Below are 13,824 nucleotides of genomic sequence, written 5' to 3'. Positions count from 1 at the left end.
TCCACATGTGAGTTTTTCTTGGCTACAAGCTCCTAAAACATGTTTGTGTTTTGGATTGTAAAGCACATATTTCCATATTTTCTTCAGCTTTGCATTTTTTTTATTTTTTATATGCGGCTAAAACAGTGTTTGTGTTTTACACCGAAAAGCAAGCATCCGTTTAGTTCCGTTTAGTTTGTTGATTGGCACCAGTGCTGCATTCCAGGTGAAAAGGAGGCTTGGAACGAAGCAGGTGGTGACATTCTACGAGCATCACACATTGTTTCTGTTCACAAAATGCACCCAGCAATCTTTATTTTTACTCTGTTTCCCCCCCCCTGCGAGGCCTGACTGAGATAACGCGGGGGCCACGGCGCTTTGCAGCTGCAGCGCGGAGGGCCAACATGAAAAACGCAGATGTACGCAATTAGCAACATGGTAGAGATTTGCGGCGCAAAGGTCCTTAAAGTGTCAGCTTGTTGTGCTTCATCTGACGTGGCTTGAAGTTAGCGGTGCTAAATCTGTAGTGCACACATGAGCGGGTTAGACAGGAGGGGAGGCGGGGCTTAGGGAGACTTCCTGTTGGTGTGAAGATTTTCTCATTTTGTGTCGTCAAGGTGAGCAGGCTACAATAATCATGGCTGACCTCTGTGGCCTCCTGCTTCCTGTTTGCCTTCAGAGGACCTGTGACACCCCCCCAACCCAGGCCTCCCTCCACCCCCTCCCTCCTTAAAGGTCAGCAGTAGTAGCAGCTGCCATTTTCTTAGAAACATCTTATTTTGAAAGTGTATTTGTTTCCAAGATAGTTTCCACCTGTTTGAAATGAGTGCAAATACTGCATGATGAATGCTCGCTTTTGGCCCAGCATCGTCTAATCCTTTCTTTTTTTTTTTTTTGGGAAGCAGACCTTATATTCATGGCACCACCTGTCTTTTATCTTTGGCTAATGTTCTTTGTGTGCTGCCAAACATGTGCGCCTTCATATCTACAAAATCCCTGCAAAGTAATCATTTTTTATTTTGGAAACCGTGTGCAGGCATCTGCTGCAAAGATGCCACAGCTCTCTGGTGGATGCAGTCGCCCTAAAAAACCACACTGGAGCGCTTCAACGATGCCAAAGTAGTACTTTAAAGCATATTTAGTAACTTCATACTAATGCACTGTAATAATATTATCCATCCAACCATTTTCTATGCCGCTTGTCCGCACGAGGATTGCGGGTATGCTGGAGCCTATCCCAGCTGACTTCGGGCGAGAGGCGGTCGCCAGCCAATGGCAGGACACATAGACTAACAACCATTCACACTACACTACCCCATTTAATTTTTTTTTTATTGTTTTATTATAATAATACAATATTTGTATTATTGTTTTTATGATTTTATTTGTATGGTATTGTTGTTAATTTTTTATATAAATATTTCTATATCAATATTTTATATTTTTGGAATATATTTTTTATAATATTTTTATATTTAATTAATTAATTCGATTTTGATGATTGAGTCATTTTTGTTATTTTTTTTTTAAATATTTTTGCTACTAAAGTGCCCCCAATTTAAAGCCACACTGTAATAATCTGACTGCAAAGTAACATCTTTAAAAAAATGTTAATACTAGACTGGCTTGCTGCCTTGACGACCCCGGCCCCCTGACTACTTTATTGGTATGTAACACCTGTCGGACCAGGCTGGACACCTCTGGTTCATTCATTGCTGTCCTTTTAGCTTTAGCTTTTGTGTCTTTGTCCTTGTTCAACTGTAGCGCGGTGAAAGTCAGTTACACTCCACACCTGAAGGGGGAGCCCTGAAGTCAAAAACAACAACAACAACAGTTCCTGACCACTTCTTTAACCCGCACTGTTGGTTCATGCTCGATGGCACTCAAGGTCCTACTAACAGACCACCACGCACACTCATATGAATTTATTTGCATTTCAAAAAAATCAAGTCACAACAACAGGAAATCAACAAAAGCCTTCCGCTGCCCCCCTGCCCCCTCCCCTCACCGCTAGTTAGCATGCGGCATAGGCGTCGTGTGAGGCGGCACTGTGACGAGGGGCTAAACAAACACGGCGGGCGTGCTCACAAAGACGCAGACATGTGGCAGCAGAACCCTCTCAATCCGCATCCACACCCACCCTCCTCCACCCCTCACACTCCCACACTAACCACCGATTGGGGGGATTGGGGGGCGTCGGAGAAGGAAAGATGGAGGAGGAGGAGGGGAGCAAATTCTGATTCCTATTCAGGGAATGTCAGCAGTGCACAAAGAAGGCCGCATGACACTGGCACTAAAGCACACTTAATGGACTTCTTTCTCACTCGGGCGACATGACAGGGGGCGTGTGTTGGGTTGGGGGGGGGTTAGTGTGCTGAAGCAACCCGAAGAGACTGAAGTTTTAATTAAGTAGAAAATAATACTAAAAGGAAAAAAAGATTAGTCCAGAGTATCACAAAAATTAAATGGCGTCCTGTCACACCCCACCCCTCCATAAAGCGGCGTGCATGTTCTCTAAGCAGTTCAAGAAACAACCAATCAAATCATCTGAAATAACACAGCTTAAACTGGTGTCGCTTTGCTACTATTACTGCTAATACCATGTGGACTGTGTATACGGTGCCAGTCAAAAGTTTAGACACACTAGCTCATGCTATTGAATGGCAAGGTGTCTCTAAACTTTTGGCTGGTAGTGTATAATTGCAGAAAAAGTTGAATGTTAACAGAAAAAAAACATCGGGCACCATTCATTCTAAAACTGCACACGTGACGTAGCAACTTTAAGCAACTTTTGTCTGGTCATGTGACACCTTTGCACAGGCCGCTTGTTGCTTGGCAGAAACATTCGCAGAAAGGACAGGAAGAGGCGGCAGGAGAATGAGGTCCAGCCAGCAAGACACAATTTATACAGTTTGTTTTGCAGTGGAATCGTTCCTGTGTGTTAAATATAAGACAGAATAAGACAAAAAGAAGAACGGCATCTGCTGCAAGACAGAGCCCGTTGTCACGTGTCAATCACAGGTCAGTCACGTGACGCGGTCGGAAAGGAAGCATGAAGCTCGTCAATCAAACTCATGTTATCACCTCTGCAGGGTGCACCCCTCTCAAAGCACGGCGCTCAGATGAGTGAAGATGGCACCGGCGTCACTTGGCAGCCATTCATAACCCCCACACCCCCCCGCTTCCTCGAAATGGAGCCCCAGGTATCGACCTCATTAGCAGATAAAAGCAACCTTTCCCGACGGCCCCTGACCCCAGAGGTTGCTGTGGAGCCTTCCAGTCCGGGGCTGTGGATGCAGCGTGAGCATCTCCTGCAGAGAACGGCCCCCCCATCGACCCCCACCTCAAAGACAAATCCATATCTGTCGCCTTCATGCTGCTCTGAACTTTCCGACTGAAGTTGAAAGATAATGACGTCACTTTTCATGCAAGTATTAAAAAGTGTTAAAAGTTGACGCACTGATGGAAAATCCATGTCTAAAATTCTTTCAAAATCTCATAAAATGTCTTAAATATTTCGCATTAGCGTTACTAAAAAAAACAAATGCATCAACATTTGTCTTACTTTTAAATGTTTCAATTTTTCAGGACGGTATAACAAACGGCACTAATCCCTTGTTTTAGTTAGAGCATAGAAAACCTGTTTACAACCTTCTAAATGTGTTTTTTAACATTATTATGTTTATAACATTATGACTAGACATGAAATAACACCCCTATAGTCACCTTTACACTCCTATTACCCAATATAGTTGATATAATAAAAGAAAATAGACATATAAGACATACAAACCCTGTTCACAGTCTTGTAGATATGATTTTTACCATTCTTAGAGCTCTCTAAACATTAAGAAATATGTTTATAGTCACTTGTACACTCCTATTACCCAATATAATAGATATATTAAGAGAAAATAAGACATACAAAACCGGTTTATGACCTTCTAAATATGATTTTTAACATTATTAGAGCCCTCTAGGCATGAAATAACACCCATGGTCATCTTTGCACTCCTATTACCCAATATAGTAGACATAAAAGAAAAGAAGACATATAAGACATACAAAACCTCATTACAACCTTCAAAGTACGAGTTTTAACATTATTAGAGCCCTCTAGACATGAAATAACACCCCTATTATACTTATACTCCTATTACCCAATATAGTAGATACAGTATATTAAGAGAAAATAAGATACAAAACCAGGTTACAACCTTTTAAATACGGTTTTTAACACTACTAGAGCCCTCTGGACATGAAATAACACCCCTATAGTCACCTTTACATTCCGATTAACCAATATAGTGGAATTAATTAAAAAAAATAAGATGTATAAGACATACAAAACCTGTTTATGACCTTCTAAATACGTTTTTTTAACACTACTAGAGCCCTCTAGAGATGAAATAACACCCCTATAGTGACCTTAACACTCCTATTACCCAATATAGTAGACATACAGTTCCTTCTTTGTTCTGCTTTTTTTTTTTACTTCCTTTTTCTGTACAGTACTTCCTGCGGTGGCTATTGTCTCTTCAATGTAACATCACTGACACCTAGTGACCAGTGTCGAATACTACACATCATCGCATGTCTGTCTTTGAATGCATTGTGAGAAAGCCTTACGTTTGTATTTTACTTCATTTAGCCATTTTTATGCTTAAAAATGCTTAATTTAGGCCAACAATATGTAAAATTTGCTTAAATATCCATATATATATATATATACAGTATATATATTTACTAATAATAGTATTATTCAACAGCTCCCAGCGGAAAAGGCCTATAGAGCATTCATGATAATTACCCAGATAATTACTGCAGTATATTACATTAGTAGAGCATTTGTAAATACTATCATCATATGTACAGCATATTATAATATTCACTATAGAAAACCATCATTAGAATATTCTAAGACATTTTCGTTGGTGTCGTTGTCATTATTATGAGTTTTAATGACATTATTTTCTTTATTATTACCGGCATTATTAAAAATGACGTCAAATTGTCTCATGGTAAACTGTGAGCCCCCTTTCCTTGTCCCCCCCCCTCCCCAAGGGTGTATTGTCGCCGTGCCAAACCCCTGACAACATGAAGCACATAAAAGTTACGCCATCCTGCTTAAGTCACGCATCAGCATGTTGGAGTGTGTGTTCATGCATGTGTTGTGTGTGTACCTTCATGGGGGGGGGGGGGTATAGAGTGTGTGTTGAGTGACTTTTATAAGCTGTGGCTGACCCGCTGACTTAATATGAAATAAACGGCACAACCAAGTGGATGCTCGGCTCCGCCTCCTAAAACATGAGCGTGTCTTTTTCTTGGCAGTGACTTGGACCAGCAGTGCGGAGCTGTGTTTGTGTGCAGGGGCGGGGGCTACAACTGCACTGCATCACACTGAGAGCTGTTTGTAATATTTTGATGACCTGATTTAGCAAAGACAAGCGCTTCAAAATATTAGAAACAGCTCTCACTGACTCTGTTTGGGACGCGCCGCTAATTGAAGCCAGTGAGTGTGTTTGGGATTGATGCTTGTCCTCATGCTGTCCCTCCCTGAGCGTCCCCCATGTTTACTGTCAGACCTCCCACACAACGCCCCCTCCCCCCCCAAAAAGACTTTGCATGCACACTACTGCATAGAATACATGCAGAAAAGAAGTAAACTACAACAAGAATCAAAAATAAAAGTAGAAATAACATCAACCAATAAACAGTACAATCCAAATAGTATGAAAATATGTTATAGCTCTAAATAGACATTTAAAAAATGTCAATACGCCTATTATTAGTAAAGAAAATATACATATCTAAGCAAATTTGATGTATTTTTTACCTAAATGAAGCATTTTCCAGCATAAAAATGGCTAAATGGCTTAGAATACAAATATAGGCATTCAGAAGACGCATTCAAAGATGTTGTCTTGATGCGTAGTGTTCTCCACTGGTCACTAGGTGTCGGTAATGTTGCATTGATGAGACAATAGCCATCAGGAAGTACTGTACAGAACAGGAAGTAAATAAAGAACAACAACGAGGACGCTAACATGTGTGAGTCTACATTATGTCTTATTGTCTCTTATTATGTCTTCTCTTATTATGTGCAAAGGTGACTATAGGGCTTTAATAATGTTTAAGAGTATTTAGAAGGTCATAAACCGGTTTTGTATGTCGTATTTTCTCTTAATATGTCTACTATATTGCGTAATAGGAGTATAAAGGCGACTATAGGGGTGCTATTTCATGTCTAGAGGGCTCTAATAATGTTAAAACCCGTACTTAGAAGTTTTTAATCAGGTTTTGTATGTTTTATGTCTTCTTTTCTTTTATTATGTCTACTATATTAGGTAATAGGAGTGCAAAGGTGACTATGGGGGTGTTATTTCATGTCTAGAGGGCTCAAATAATGTTAAAACCTGTACTTAGAAGGTTGTAATCAGGTTTTGTATGTCTTATATGTTTTCTTTCTTTTATTACGTCTACTATAACAGGTAATAGAGTGCAAAGGTGACTGTAGGGGTGTTATTTCATGTCTAGAGGGGTCTAATAATGTTGAAAAATGTATTTACAAGATTGTAAATGAGGTTTGTATGTCTTATATGTCTTATTTTCTTTTATTATGTCTACTATATTGGGTAATAGGAGTGCAAAAGTGACCATAGGGGTGTTATTTCATGCCTAGAGTCCTCTAATAATGTAAAAAATTTTATAAATAAATAATAAACCGGTTTTGCATGTCTTATTTTCTCTTAATATATCTACTATATTGGGTAATAGGAGTGTACAAGTGACTATAAGCGTATAAGCGGTGTAATTAGCCGCAATAAATGTATGCCAATTCCAATTCATAGACTCAAATGGCACAGACTATCATGACTACCATATTTATTTTTCAATATTTGTATTTTTAGATTTTCCTGCAGGCAGAATTGATGTGGAAGAATGCTCTCTCTGCCCAGTAGGCCAGTAAAAAAAGACCGTCTGGTGAGGTAATTTTCACATACAGCGGAACCTCGGATAGCGTACGCCCTGGTTAGCATACAATATGGTGCCCGTGTTGTCGTGTTATTAATACGCTGCGCGAGAACAACTGTGTTCATGTGTTTTTATCACAAAACGCCCTTGCTGGCATCGTGTTAGCTTGCTAATACACAGAAAGAGGAAGCGGGAGTCAGCCCCGTCGCCTGTCTATGACGTCATCAGCGTTTGCTGCTGTAGTTCTTTGCTATACTAACACAGTTGCACCACTCAGGTGTCAAAAACGGATCTGGATTGTGGAATGGATGAATTGGATTTACATGATTTCATGATGGGGAAAAATTGATTGGACCTTCTGGAACAGATACCGAGGTTCTAATGACTGCTCTGTATGAAATATAAATGCATTTAAGTTACAAATACATTGCAAGGTCACGTCAACTCGTTAAAGGATGGTCGTCCTTTCAAAAGAACAAAGTCAAAGCAGGACGCAGGTAAACGAGTGAGCCTCTCGCTGCCATCATCTCTCCCCTCTTCTTCTTCCTCCTGCGCTCCACTTCCCCCCGCCGCTCTCCTTGTGTGGTCCAAGTCATTCCCAAACAATGGGCATCAATCCAGGGAGTGAGGGGCCTGCAGCGCAGCGCTGCCAGAGAGCAGAGCGCCGTCGTGTGACGTGAGTACCGTACACACACGTTGAGATGGCGTGTTGTTGTCTCCTTCAATCTGCTTGTGCAGCCTTTGACTTCAGCAGCAGGGAAGTCCACCAGACCGCCATTCACATGTTCATCAAAACACACTTCATCGGCAATAAAGACAGTTGCTTCTTGTAAAAACCAAGCAAGCAAGGATCTCTCCCACTGCTAACATGTGTGAGTCTTTTTAACTCTCTACTATATTGGGTAATACGAGTGTAAAGGTACTATATGTCATGTCTAGTATTCTACACTGGCCACTAGGTGTCAGTAGTGTTACTGTAATGTTGGGTGAGACACACAAGCACCAGCCTTGATGGCCGGAACAACAGGCTTTTATTGCAGGTTTGAATGATCTCACAACAGACACAATAATCACTAACTCGGGGTACTGTTGCGGCCATAAACTAAAACTCAACTCTGAACCCCCGACCTCACTTCCTGTCTGCCCACTCACTCGGCATCTTCCACATTTACAGCAAGACACGGGCACAAGTCTTGCTTATGTTTTATTTTCTCTTATTATGTCTACTATGTTGGGAAAAGGAGTGCAAAGGTGACTATATGGGTGTTATTTCACCTCTAGAGGGCTCTAATAATGTTAAAATCCTTATTTAGAAGGTTGTAAACAGGTTTTCTATGCTCTAACTACAGAAATATTCCATTTCTAAGTAAGGAATCCTACTTCACTTATTCACATATCACGGTCGGGCCTGGAACCAATTAACCGCAATAAACAAGGGATTCCTGTACTCTCAATTTGGGTAGCTATCTGATACCAAGTAAATACTGAGCCAGTGTTGCCGACGCTTTTTACTTGAAAATGTTCAATATCGTTGAATGATTTTGCTATTTTGCCATTCATTTGTTGCTCATGCATAAAACACAGGACAAAGGACCAAAAGACACTTTTATCAGCAAACCTATTTGTGAGCAATTTAACAATATATAATTCAACAATATAAGACAATGTAGCAATGGCAACAAAATAATACAAATACAGCAATCCCCCGTTTAATACGATTAATTGGTTGCAGACCCGACCGTGTTAATTAAATTTCCGCAAAGTAGGATTCCTTATTTATAAATGACATTTACAGTACATAGTTAGACCATAGAAAACCTGCTTAGGACCTTTTCAATATGGTTTTTAACATTACTGGAGCCCTTCAGACATGAATAACACCCCTATAGTCACCTTGACACTGCTACTACCCAATATAGTGGACATAATAAGACAAAATAAAACAGAAATAAATCTTGTGCTCGTTTGTGTTGCTGTAAATGCGTATCAATGCTTGGAGAGCTGAGTGGGGGGCAGACAGGAAGTGATGTCAGGGATTCAGAGGCCGCAACTGTAGCCCGTATTAGGGATTATTGTGTCTGTTGTGACATCATTCAAACCTGCAATAAAAGCCTGTTGTTCCGGCCATCAAGTCTGGTGCTTGTGTGTCTCACCCAACACTACAGTAACATTACTGGCACCTAGTGACCAGTGTAGAATACTACATATCATCACAATGTCTTTGAATGTATCTTCTGAATGCCTTATATTTGTATTTTACTTCATTTGGCCATTTTTATGCCTGAAAATATGTAATTTGCCGTATCCAGCCATTATTGGGCTCGAGCCACCTGCCCCATACACAAGTGCACGTGACCGAAGCATGCTAATAAGCACATGACGGAGTAAAATTGACCTCTGTTTCTAACTATAACTGTGCCGTGAGCAACCTAGCAGGCTGCAGCGCATCCGAGTGCGCCTTGAAGGGACGTCAAATGATGAAAAAGAAAAACGCGCTGCTATCAGAACTCCAGCTGGCGTGGGTCAGTGACTGTGTTCAGCTGAGCAACCGCACCAGCAACAAACGCACCCTTTCAGGAGAAGATGACTGTTAAGTGTGCTAGCGTTTTATAAATGGATTTAATGTTGCTGAGCGCCTGCTACGTTTTTCCACGTGTGTGTGATGCTGTCATAATGTGGGAGGAGGGAGTGGACGGAACCATAAAAAGCGACCTAAGTTTCCTTGTGTGTTTCAAATCTTGTGCTACGTGTGTACACATAGTGAAAAAAGAAAGGATGCGACTTTGCCAGGTTGGTATTTTGTAAAGCAACACACGAAGATGCGCTGACTAGTTTGATATCTTTCAATGTCAGCTTTGTGATGGAGGTAACAAAAAGGCGATTATTTGTATCAACTTTACTCTTTGTGAAGTTGATACAAAGAATTTTTCCCGTTGTTTTTAAAAAATGTTGTAAATATTTCAACTTTCTTTTTAGGACCATTTTCGTAAATGTTCTTTACGTAATATTATGACTTCACTCCCATAGTATTTTCACTTTATTCTCATATTATTATGACTTCTTCCCCAACCTAATTTTCAAAAAATTGCAAGTTTGTTTTTTCTTGAACATTTCAACTCTATGACATTATTTTTCCTCATATTATTAGGAGTTTTTTCTTGTAAAATTATTATAATATTATTTATTCTCATAATATTTGTATCTTATTCTCCTACCATTCTAACCTTTTCTGCAAACTCGTTTTCCAAAAATGACAGCTTTGCTCATCGTTTTGTCTGTTCGTCATGATATGTCTCATTTAATTTTTTTTAATTTTTCTTGAATATTTCGACTTTATTCTCGTAAAACTAAAGCTGTTTTTTTTCCCACTTCTGCTGTTGTTTATTTTTATTTTCCAACTTTCTTCCTGTAAATGTTCTTTTTGTAATCATAACTTTCTTCCCATAAAATTTCGACTTAATATTGTAAAGTTTTCTGCAAGGTAATTTTCCAATACTGAATTTGTTGTGTTTGTTTGTTTCTTGTAAAAAAAAAGTCTTTTGTTCTTGAATATTTCCACTTTATACTCCTAAAAGGGCGTTATTTTTTCTCATATTATTATTTCTCATACGTTATTCTTGTAAAATTTTTTCTCTTAATATTTTACAGCTGAGTTGTTGTTGTTGTTTTTTTTGTTGTTTTCTTGTTAAATTACATCCATCCATTTTCTATACCGCTACTTCCTTATTAGGGTCGCGGGGGCATGCTGGAGCCTATCCCAGCTGACTTCGGGCGGGGTACACCCTGGACTGGTGGCCAGCCAATGGCAGGGCACATATAGACAAACAACCATTCACACTCACATTCATACCTATGGACAATTTAGAGTTGTCAATTAACCTCACCTGCATGTTTTTGGGATGTGGGAGGAAGCCGAGTACCCGGAGAAAACCCACGCACACAGAACATGCAAACTCCACACAGAAATGCCCAGGGGAGAATCAAACCCTGGTCTTCCTGTGTTGGCCAACGTGCTAACCACTAGACCACCGTGCGGCCCATTAAATTACATTTTTAATCAAAATAACAAGCCTCGTGCCGCACTTTGGACATCCTTGCCTTAAGTTGTTGTTGTTTTCCTGTCTTGGGGGTCTATTTTTGGGCTCACACACAAACACACACACACATCTCTGACGAGTGGTCCCTGACTGGGGGGGATTAGCCCGCTTGGTGAGCTTCGATGCTGGAATGCGGACTTGGCAGCGCTGCGGCTAAATTGCTGTAATCAGCCATGACTCCAGTTGGGCCGTTTACCTGCCTTCACACATCCATCACGTCCATAAGGAGGCACCAGGCGCATTTAAGCGTTTGTGGACCCGACCCCTGCTGTAAAACGCGCCTCCCCGGGGGACCAAGCTGGACCCTGGCCACCCCAGTTCCACGCAGGTTAATCACCAGCCCTGAGCAGCCATTAGTGAGTCCGTTCATACGCTCGTCTAACACCACATCCGCTACCCAAACATCATCCTCCCCCGCCCCCTTCCTCCGTCTGCAGGGTGAACTTGTAGAGGAGAAGCGGGTCACTTGCTCCGTTACGGCCATTACTGTAATTATACTTGTCATTGTTAATTGTTGTGTGTCGGGGCTAATGAGGTGGCGCTTGGGTGAAGCTGCGCGAGGAGGGCGGGAGCCAAGGAGGGAGGAGCAAGGAGGCGCTGGAGTGCAGGATTGAATTGTCAGTGCAGGTTATGATAAGGAGGCGCAGAGGAAGCCTTGTGATAAATGAATTTCATGCCTGTTGATTCCCTAATTTCTCCTGGAATGTCAGGAGTTCTCGCCGTGCGCAGGAGAGAGACAGACGGGGGTGTGGGGGGTAAACGGCGAGGATCTCTGCACTCGGACAGGAGACTAAATGAGTCAAGATAAACATCGGAGGCCAAGATTCGACTTACTTAAACATTTTTTTGTGTGTTCAAGTTAATATACAGTAGGAGCCATTTTCTGTCAGGCATTGGATACAAATCTAAATATAGCAGCGTCGGAGGGAGTGGGCGTGGGACTTCCCAGCATGCCTTGCGGGCATCGTGTAAATAGTTGTCGAGTTACATGTTTATTGTTAGCGGTAGTTATTGTTTGCCTAACTTGTGTGTGTTATTTTGTTCATGTCGTGAGGTTCGTGTTGTGTTTACTGACCCTCTGCCCATTTCCACTGTCACTGTGTCAATAATATGCCCTATTTCAGTAGTTAAAGGTAGTTAAGCTCCGCCCACAGTGTTTCAAGAGCTGCTGAGGTCTCTGACGAGGACTCAAGTCAATATTTGGCTTTGAGTTGAAATGCTGGTGCGCACGCAGCTCGCCACATATAGCCTCTGGACGTGACAACCAGCCGCAGCGAGAGTGATTTATCTCCGATTAATGAGGCATGTCATGACGAGTAATATCATTCCAAGATGATTTATCGCCATGATGGGACTGCAGGCAGAGGTTCTGGTCAAATATTTTGACAATCGTCTTTCAGCTTTTGAGTTTCAGGGCTCACGGCTGGCGAGCGTGCGCTGTACGAAGGTGTCGCAGCGAGGCAGCTTTGTCTCCCCGCGGGGGGACATTGCATCATGGAAAAGCAAACAACATTCCGCCTGCAAAGACCTTGCGTCACGTTTCGAGCCGACAACAAGCTCCATGTAGTGACTGCTGCGCCTCGTGTGTGTGTCGGCACAGGTGTTGGTCACAATGAGTGTGTTTGTGTCCCTCTTGTTGGTTTTCTTCATTATGAACTATTATTGGATTTTTTCTGGGCGCTGCTGGTCCAAACCCTCCAAACAGTGACGTCATTACATTTCCTGTATGCCAATAATCCAAGATTTGATTAACTAGGGACCTCACGGGTATTTTGGCTGTAATTGCGACGGAGTATTAGGGCCACATTGGGAAAAAAAAAAAATCTGTCAAAACAGGCATTGCCCGAGACAGCTATGAAAAGGGGGGACTTATGTGACCTTTGGCCTTGGGCAAAGGTAACAACTTTTTTCTTGTAACTTTACAACTTTTTTTCTTGTGAATGTACGACTTTATTCTTTTTTGTTCATCCATCCATATACTGCTTCTTCCTCTCCAGGGTCGCGGGGGCATGCTGGAGCCTATCCCAGCTGACTTCGGGCGACAGGCGGGGTACACCCTGGACTGGTGGCCAGCCAATGGCAGGGCACATATAGACAAACAACCATTCACACTCACATTCATACCTATGGACAATTTAGAGTCGCCAATTAACCTCACCTGCATGTTTTTGGAATGTGGGAGGAAGCCCGGAGAAAACCCACGCGCACACGGGGAGAACATGCAAACTCCACACAGAAATGCCCAAGGGAGAATCGAACCCAGGTCTTCCCGATCTCCAGGCTGTTACTGTGTTGGCCAACATGCTAACCACTAGACCACCGTGCGGCTTTTTTTGTTCAATGTGGCCCTAATACTCCGTTGTATGTGATGAAGTTATATTAAGGCTCCAATAACGTATGTAACTTTTACATAACTTAAGAATAAATCTGAAATAAAGATTTAAAAAAAAAAAGAGTTACACAAATTTGGACAATGTCTTAAGGGTAAACAAAGTCTTGAACTTGTCTTATCTTGGACAAAACTATGCGAGGTTTGGTAGATTTACACACAGACAAAATTCTAGACTGGAATACGAAAGTTTGACAAAGTCTCTGGAATGTTGGACAAAAATCAAAGAAAATGTTTGATAAATTGATACAAAATCTTAGATAAATGTAGTCAATTGTATATAATAAAATAGTCTTAGTGGATTCTTAGTTAGAGGGAGTTTGACAAAGTCTCTGGAAAAAGTTAGACAAGATCTTTACATAGACAAAATTCTTAAAAATAAAG

Source organism: Dunckerocampus dactyliophorus, chromosome 12 (assembly GCF_027744805.1).
Source record: "Dunckerocampus dactyliophorus isolate RoL2022-P2 chromosome 12, RoL_Ddac_1.1, whole genome shotgun sequence".
NCBI lineage: Eukaryota > Metazoa > Chordata > Actinopteri > Syngnathiformes > Syngnathidae > Dunckerocampus > Dunckerocampus dactyliophorus.
This window is presented reverse-complemented; position numbering follows the sequence as displayed.